General features: G+C 37.7%; 1 non-coding gene across 1 annotated transcript; it reads left to right on the forward strand.

Moving 5' to 3' along the window:
- Window positions 1-716: 716 nt before the first annotated feature.
- LOC112774872 (small nucleolar RNA R71) lies at window positions 717-823 on the forward strand. The gene has a single exon (XR_003189329.1). It is a non-coding gene; the product is annotated as a small nucleolar RNA R71 (small nucleolar RNA).
- The last annotated feature ends 8,041 nt before the right edge of the window (window positions 824-8,864 follow it).

The following is an 8,864-nucleotide window of genomic DNA, read 5'->3' on the forward strand; positions in this document are numbered from 1 at the left end:
TGATATTGGCTCGCACCTCCTCCTTGAACACCTTGTTATCTTGGATCTCCTTGCATATGCCTTCAAGTAGAGTTTCAATCCTTGAGAGTCTATCTTCAGATGATGGAGAGTTGAGATTGGAAGGATGAGAAGGGCTATTTTGACTTTGGTATGGATGTTGAGAGGTGTTGTTAGGTGGGTGTTGATATGACCTCTGTGTGGAGTGTTGGTGAGCTGCATTGTTGTTGGGGTTGTGGCGTCTCTGATCTTGGCCTTGATCCTGTTGGTTTCCCCACCCAAAGTTTGGGTGGTTCCTCCAATCGGGATTATATGTTTTGGAGTATGGGTCATGGTGCTGCCTAGGTGAATTTCCAATGTAGTTGGCTTATTCCTGATCACCCTCTACTTCTTCATTCACTCCTTCTTGAGCTGCTGCTGAGGTGGTGATTGCTGTCACTTGATTCCTCTCCATATTTTTGGTAAGGTCAGCCAACTGCTTAGTAATAAGCTTGTTTTGAGCTAGCAGTTCATCCACATTGTTCAGCTCCATCACTCCTCTAGTGTTGCTTTTTTCAGAAGCATAGAAGTAGTCATTCTCTGCTACAGTCTCAATGACATCTAGGGCTTCTTCAATGGTCTTCTTCTTGTTCAGAGATCCCCCGGATGAGTGGTCTACTACCTTCTTTGATTCATACGAAAGGCCTTCATAGAAAATATGCAACTGCACCCATTCATTGAACATATCTGGCGGGCATCTTCTTGTTAGGTCCTTGAACCTCTCCCATGCTTCATATAGAGTCTCACCATCTTGCTGCCTAAAGGTTTGTACCTCAGATCTCAGCCTGTTAATTTGTTGAGGAGGGTAGAATCTTGCCAAGAATTTGTTCACTACATCTTCCCAGGTTGTTAAACTCTCCTTCGGGAAAGACTCCAGCCACTTAGCTGCTTTGTCCTTGAGTGAGAAGGGAAATAGGAGCAGTCTATAGGTGTCAGGATGAACACCATTAGACTTCACAGTATCACATATCCTTAAGAATATGGTTAGATGTTGATTGGGATCTTCTTGGACACCTCCTCTGAATGAACAGTTGTTCTGAACAAGGGTGATGAGTTGTGGCTTTAGTTCAAAGTTGTTGGCATGTATGGTTGGCTTTTGGATGCTACTTCCACAATTCCCTGGGTTTGGATTGATGTAGGACCCTAGAACTCTTCTTTCTTGCCCAGCATGATTTGCTGGACCTTCTCTGCCATGGTTCTGAGCTTCTTCTTCATGATGGTTCTCCATGTTCTCATCCATGTTTGATTCAAAGTATTCCTCCTTTTCCTCTGCACCAACTACTCGTTTTCCTCTTGCTTCCCTCCTTAATCTAAGGAAGGTCCTCTCACGTTCAGAATCAAAGGAAGTTGAAGCCCCGCTTCTTCTCCTTGTCATACAACCAACAAGGTACAAGCAAGGAAATAGATGCAGAAAGTGTTCCTGTTAGAAATGCTGTTAGTGTGAGTGATGCAATATATCAAACAGTTAGTGGGTTAGTGAAATAAATTGTAAACAACTAAGAAAACTGGTAGGGAGAAAGGGAGAAAATAGCTAAAACTAAAAGTAAATTACTCAAATAAAAATAAATCAAGAAAAATGCTCAATCTAGTTATCCACCAATTTAATCATTATTGATATAAAATCAATCCCTGGCAAAGGCGCCATAAACTTGATGCACAAAAATTTGTCTCTTAACAAATCTCCCTGGTAAGTATACCGAATTGTCGTCAAGTAATAACTCACGAAAGAGTGAGGTCGAATCCCACAGGGATTGATTGGTCAAGCAACTTTAATTGGAGGAATGTTCTAGTTGAGCTAAGCAGAATTTGGTTTGAGAGTTGCAGGAAATTAAATGGCGGGAAAGTAAATAGCAGAAAATGTAAATGTTGGAAATAAAGCGCTGAAAAGAGATGACGGAAAGTAAATTGCAGAATCTTAAATGGGAATGGGGAAGATGATCATAAAAGTAAATGGGCAGAAATTAAAGACAATGGGTAAGATAAGAAATGGGGAGTTCATTGGGCTTAGGAGATGTTGCATCCTCCGGATCAAGTTCATTTTCATCTCTTCCTCAATCAATGCATTCATTGATCTCCTTGGCAATCTTAAGTGATTGAATTCCAATTCCTTGGTAATTCAATTCTCTCAAATCTTGATCAATAGCCAATTCCTTGGTCCAATTACTCATGAGAAGAGACGAGGTATGGTCACTGATTATACCACATGTATTTCCAAATCAAAGTGTTGGTAAGATTATATGTCACTATATCCATCCAAACCCAAATTTGGTCCAACATGAGAAAGCATTTCTAGCATGATCTCTTCATTCCTCTTCCAAGGTTCCGAAGAGATCCAAGTATGAATAGCTTCTTTTCCAAGATAACTACTCAATTGGATGAAGATTAAAAGCCTTCTAGTAAAATCAAGAGAAAAGAAAGAAGAAGAATAATGAAAACTATTATTGATCCATCAAATTACAACAGAGCTCCCTAACCCAATGAAAGGGGTTTAGTTGTTTATAGCTCTGGGAATGGAAAACAAAGATGGAGAATGCATTCTGAAATGTTAAACTAGAAGTTGCAGAAAAAGTAAAAAATACAGAGAGTAATTCTAATAGTGCCAAAAAGCTCTCCTCTAGTTCAAAGTTCTCCCTATTTATACTATTCTTCTGATCTTCTAGTTGCTTCTTCAAGTCTTGGATATGGGCCTTTGGATTTTGAGTTGAAGCAGTTATCATCTTCAGTGGGCTTAGCTTTACTTGCAGAAAGAGAGTGTGAAGTAGGCATGGACTTTAGCTTAGGACGTTAGTGGCGTTAACGTTAAGTGAAAGTGTGGGTTCGAGAACGTTAGTGACAATCACCTTTTTCACTAACGTTCCTAACCCAAGAATGGTCCACGTTAACTTCAACGTTAGTGGCACCAACGTGACCACTAACGTTTCCTCTTGGTCCTTCGCACACGTTATTGGGGTTTACCTTTTTTAATAACGTTGAGAGTCCCCCCTTTCTCACGTTAGAGTTCACGTTAGTATAACTAACGTGGCTCTTAATGTGAGCACACTTTAGCCTCAAGAGCGTTAGTGACACTTACCTTTGTCACTAACGCTCCAAAACGCCCCCTTTCCTATGTTAGAGTTCACGTTAATTGCGTTAACGTGGCCTCTAACGTGGTATTGGTAGCCATCCCCAATGTTAGTGACAAAGGTGAGTGTCACTAACGTTGGCTCCTCATTCTCTCCTCCACGTTAGCTTCCATGTTAACTGAGTTAACGTGGCAACTAACGTGGCTCAAAGTGGCTTAGTCCAACGTTAGTGACAAAGTGAGTGTCACTAACGTTGGTGATTCCTTGCTCCCTCCACGTTAGAGTCCACGTTAACTAGGTTAACGTGGCTCTTAACGTGGCCAATATGAGCTTAGTCCAACGTTAGTGACAAAGGTGAGTGTCACTAATGTTGGCATGATCTTCCTTATCCACGTTAGAGTTCACGTTAACAGAGTTAACGTGACTCTTAACGTGGCCAGCTGCCACTTTGGAACGTTAGTAGCACTTACTTTTACCACAAACGTTGGAGTTCTACTTCTCTTCCATGTTAGCTTCCAAGTTAACAAAGTTAACGTGGCAACTAACGTGGGCTATGATGGCTCACGAAGGCGTTAATGGCGATCACTTTTCTCATTAACGTTGCAAGTTAGCCTCCATTCCACGTTAGTGGTCACGTTAGCTAGACTAACGTGGCTACTAACGTGGTTCTTCCTTGCTTCCTTTGTCCTGAAATCAAGCAATAAAGTGCATCAAAGCTCTAATCCAAGTTATGAGACATGCATCATTCAATTTTGTCATTTAATTCATGCATAATTTTCTTGAAATCATGTAAAATTCACAATGTTTGCTTGAATCAAGATGTAAGTGATTATTTACCCAAAACTTGCTTATTTCCTAAGAAAGTGCATGAAACTACCCTAAAACCATAAAGAAAAGGTCAGTGAAACTAGCCAAAATGCCCTGGCATCACTCATGCCAAACTCAAAAAAGACAAGAAAGGGGTTTGATGAGAGGAAAAATTGTGTCGATATAGAATTTCTCAATGAATTCTCGTTGCAAGTATAGTTCTAAACCAAGAAGCAATCCTCACATTGAAATTTAATTTTGTTTGTCACAAGTACAAACCCCAATGAAAATAACCGAAGTGTTTAAACCTCGGGTCGTCTCTCAAGGAATTGCAAGGAAGTGTTCATGTTATTCGTTATGGATTGTATATTTTTGGCGTTTTGAATAAGAGACAAGAAATGTAAATGGCAATAAAGTAAATGAAACTCAAATGACAAAAAATTCTTGGCAAGAGTTGTTGGTTAAGGATCTTTATCCATGTTACTAACCACAACATGATAATTGCAATGATTAATCCCATTAAGTCATCCTCTAACGAGTGAAGGAAAGACAAATGAGCTATATCAATCCTAATCCATAAGTCCTAGCCACCTCACTAATAAACTTAGTGGAAGCTAGAGTCAATGGACACCAATAATCAATCACTTGGACATTAGCAACTCAAGTTCACCTAAGTTACCATCCCAATCCAAGAACATAAAAATCTACTCTAACATCCTTCCAAGCATTTTGTCAAACACTTGCGCGTCGATGTATGCACTCCAAATTCTTGTTTTTCCATGAATTCTCCACTTTGCATGCTTTTCTCTTCACTCCTTTGATTCGTTCCTAGCCTTTTCATCCTGAATTCACTAACAAACACATCAAGGCATCTAGTGGAATCAAAGGTGAATTAAAATTAACCAATTAAGGGCCTAAAAAGCATGTTTTCACTCTTAAGAACAAATTAGGAGAAAGTCATAAAACCATGCCATTTGAATAAATGTGAGAAAAAGTGATAAAATCCTCTAAATTAAGCACAAGATAAACCACAAAATTAGGGTTTATCAAATCTCCCCATACTTAACCAAGCATGTCCTCATGCTAAACCAAGAAAGAGACAATGGGTATTATCATTTATTCAATGTAAACTGCCTAAATGAAACCTATATAAATGCAATCTATCTAATTGAATGCATACTTGGTCAAAATAAATTAATTCCCAAGAAAGCATATACGACATATGGGCTAAAGAAATCATAATCAAATCAAATCCACAATTGAATTGAGCTATTGAAAGATTTTACAAACTTGTCAGAAAAGAGGTGATCATGGTGAAAATATGTAATTGAGCAATCGAACCCTCACCGGATGTGTATCTGCTCTAGCCACTCAAGTGTATAGGATTAATTCACTCACTTCTCTCCTAATCATGCTTTCCAAGATTTATTTTTCATCTAACAATCAACAATTATTTCATGCATGCATACAAATATCATGAGGACTTTCCCATAGGTTGTAATGGGGCTAGGGTCAAGGTAAGGATGCATATGGTTAAGTGGGCTTGAGGTTTGAATCTTTGATTAACTTAAGCTTCCCACCTAACCTATATAACAACTTATAAAATTCTAAACAAACCTAACTACCCATAATCCTCACTTTTTCACACACTCATGCATTTTCTTTTCAATTCACATCCTATATGCATTGATATTATTGAACTCTACTTTGGGCGTTTTGTCCCCTTTTTATTGCTTTTCTTTTTTTTTTCTTTTCTCTATATATTTTTTCTTTTCATTTTTCTTTTTTTTTTCATCATTCATTTTTTTTCTTTTTTCCAAACTAAAATATATAGAAGAGCATCAATGCATATGGTTTAAACATAATTGATGCATGAGTATGTACCTTATTTCCAAAATATTCAAAAAAAAAAAAACAAAAACATTCTTTTATCCCAACCAATGTTCCCAACTCTCCCAAACTTGAATGATAAGAACTCTCACTAGCCTAAGCTAATCAAAGATCCAAATAAGGGACATTTATTGTTTTTCACTTAAGGCTTGTAATGTGCTAAATTAAGAACAATTAGGTTAAGCATAGGCTTAAAATTGGCTAACAATGGAAGATAAAAGGTAGGCTATTTGGGTAAGTGAGCTAATTGAAACAATGGCCTCAATCATATAAATACATGTATACATGAAATAATGGACATAAAGAATCAGACAAATCAAAGATTACAATCATAAAAAGAGAATAATCACACACAAGAAGGAAAATAGTGGTTATATGATGTAACCACACAGTTAGGCTCAAAACTCACATGCTTGTATGTTCTTAGCTCAAAAATCACGTTCCACAATATATGTAATTCAAACAAGTTCAATAAAAAAATTTTTACTCAAATCAATTGGGGTGCCCTATAGATAAAATCCTTGGATAAATTTCATTATTTTGACTAAGCTTATTATATATGCAAAACAAGAAAATGCAACGAAAAATCCTAAAAATAAAATGCACAAGTGTTAGGATTAGAAATTTGTCACCCAAAAGTGCCGATTCGGTCGGACGACCTCCCCACACTTAAAAGTTTGCACCGTCTTCGGTGTATTCTAAGATGAGAAAGGGGGTATGGCGACTCTCTAGATTGCCACCTTCAGCTAGCGGATCAACTGTTTGCTGCGTGTTCTTTCTTCCACTTCCATTTTTGCTTATAATGACTCATCCTGAAAATAGAAGGCAGGATAGTAAGAAAAGTAAATGCAAAAGCAAGGAAGCATAAATTGTTGGAATGAGGTAAATCACTAGAATGAGGTGAGCGAATTAGTGTGACATTGATGAGAAATAGGTTTGTGAATTCTAAGTTTGTGCACGGTTTAGAACTCACACCCTAGTGTTTAAAAGCCATGTCACAATTATACAAAAGAAGGGTGTACTTCACTCATTCTAGTGTGCTTGAAATACTTCAAAGAAAACTTGAAGGTTAAGACAACCAAACAAGCAATAAAGAAGCATAAAAGCATTCAAGCAAAAATCAAGCAATTGTGAATTGGATGAAGGTATGGACATAGATTGATGTTCAAGGTACCTTTAACAAATAAAATGGAATATGAAACTTATACATCAATCAATGACACATTTTGAATTTGGCTCACATCACCTAGTGGACATAAGATGGGGAAACATGGTTGCTATGCAATGTAGTAAAAGAGAACTAGAGGTGAAAAGTCAATCACATAGCAAGCACAGTCCATATAGCTTGCGAATATCAAAAGGATGTCCCTAGGTGAGCTTTCAATCCAATCTCACAAAAGAAACATTGTCCCTAAATGACTAGTTTCAAATATGTGTAGAGCACATAAGTAAACAATTAGTGGTCAATCATGTCAATTAAGGCATAAGCATAACATATGGATGCATATGATCAAGAAATACAACGCATTAAGAGAAATGCACAACATCTATCAAGAAATTGCCTAATAAAGGAAAAGGGTTCAAATCACATGGTGGCCAAATCATGCAATTCAAAAAGATTTAGAATGCTTGAAAGGCAATTCTCATGTATTTGGTATTCACAGTTGTTCCACAAAGAAACTCAAACCCAAGTAGCAAAATATAACCTCAACAACGAAATCCAACAATAGAAATTAACAACAATAATGTTAAAATAACATCTTATCAGTAATCAGCAGCAATAAACAGCAAACAATGTTAATAATCCAACACTTATAGTGGAAAACAGAAAAATAAACATAAATGAAAATATCTAAATAGCTAACTAACTAACTAAAAGAGATGGTAGTAGATGGTGATTAGTAGTGTTGGATGATGGTTGAAGGGTGGAAAGAAAAGAAGAGAAGAGAGAAGAATGAGAGAAATGGAAAAAAGAGGAGAAAAGAAGAGTGGTGAAGAAGGGGATTCCACGCATACGCGTAAAGTGACACGTAAGCGTGGATAAGTGAAATTGGCACGACGCGTACGCATGTACGCGTGATGGGTTATTCAGAGTAGTGACGCGTACACGTGAGGTGAGGTGTACGTGTAGGTAGGCTTGTGTGAAACGCACAATTCCAGCCCAAAACTCGCACAACTCTCTGGAATTTGTATGGGAGGTGAAAATTTTGGATCCATGCGTACACGTGAGTGACGTGTGCGTGTGGATTGGCAAAAAACTTGGGGTCACGCGTACGCGTGGGTGACGCGTACGCGTGGCACGGTGCTCTATTTTTCAAAATTTTTCAAGTTCTTGCACCAAACCAAGCATTCCATGCCTCCAAGCAGCTACCAAAACACCATAAAACCTTATTTGACATACTAAACTGCCAAATAAACTCAATTAACCTTATTTCACGGTGGCTTGTGCTTGTTGTAACACCCTAATTAGCCTAAGCCTTACATGCAAAGGTTAATCAAAGGTTACGACAATTCTAAACTCATACATATAATATATAGAAAGAATTAATATTATCTAGAAGTCTGATGAAAGATATAGCTCAAAAGCAGGATTTAAAAAGCGCAAAATATACTAACGAAGCTTCTAACTTAAAGCAAAAGAAACAGATAAGATATATCAAAATATAATAGTATAATATCATAAGAATATAGCCACGGCTTGCGGAGTTTAAGCCGGCTAGCCATATAGAGACTATACGTGAGACCAGACAGTAAAAACAGCTTATACAAGTTTTGTTCTCTCAATATATGCCTCTAGGTTAAAGCAAAATACAAAATGAGAGATGTATAAACAAAATAAACCAAAAAGACTCCAAAAGGTATCCGGATCCTCCGCTTCTGTCACCACCCAAGCAACTCACCGAGGTGGGTTGCGACCTGCATCTGAAAAATACAACAAAAATATGGTATGAGAACTGGAGGTTCTCAGTATGGTAACAATGCCCAGTGATGTAGGATATAAGACCCCGAGACGCCAAAGACAATCCTAGACTTCATATCCATCACAAGATTTAACTTAAGGCATAACTA

This window comes from Arachis hypogaea, chromosome 18 (genome assembly GCF_003086295.3).
Source record: "Arachis hypogaea cultivar Tifrunner chromosome 18, arahy.Tifrunner.gnm2.J5K5, whole genome shotgun sequence".
Classification (NCBI taxonomy): Eukaryota; Viridiplantae; Streptophyta; class Magnoliopsida; order Fabales; family Fabaceae; genus Arachis; species Arachis hypogaea.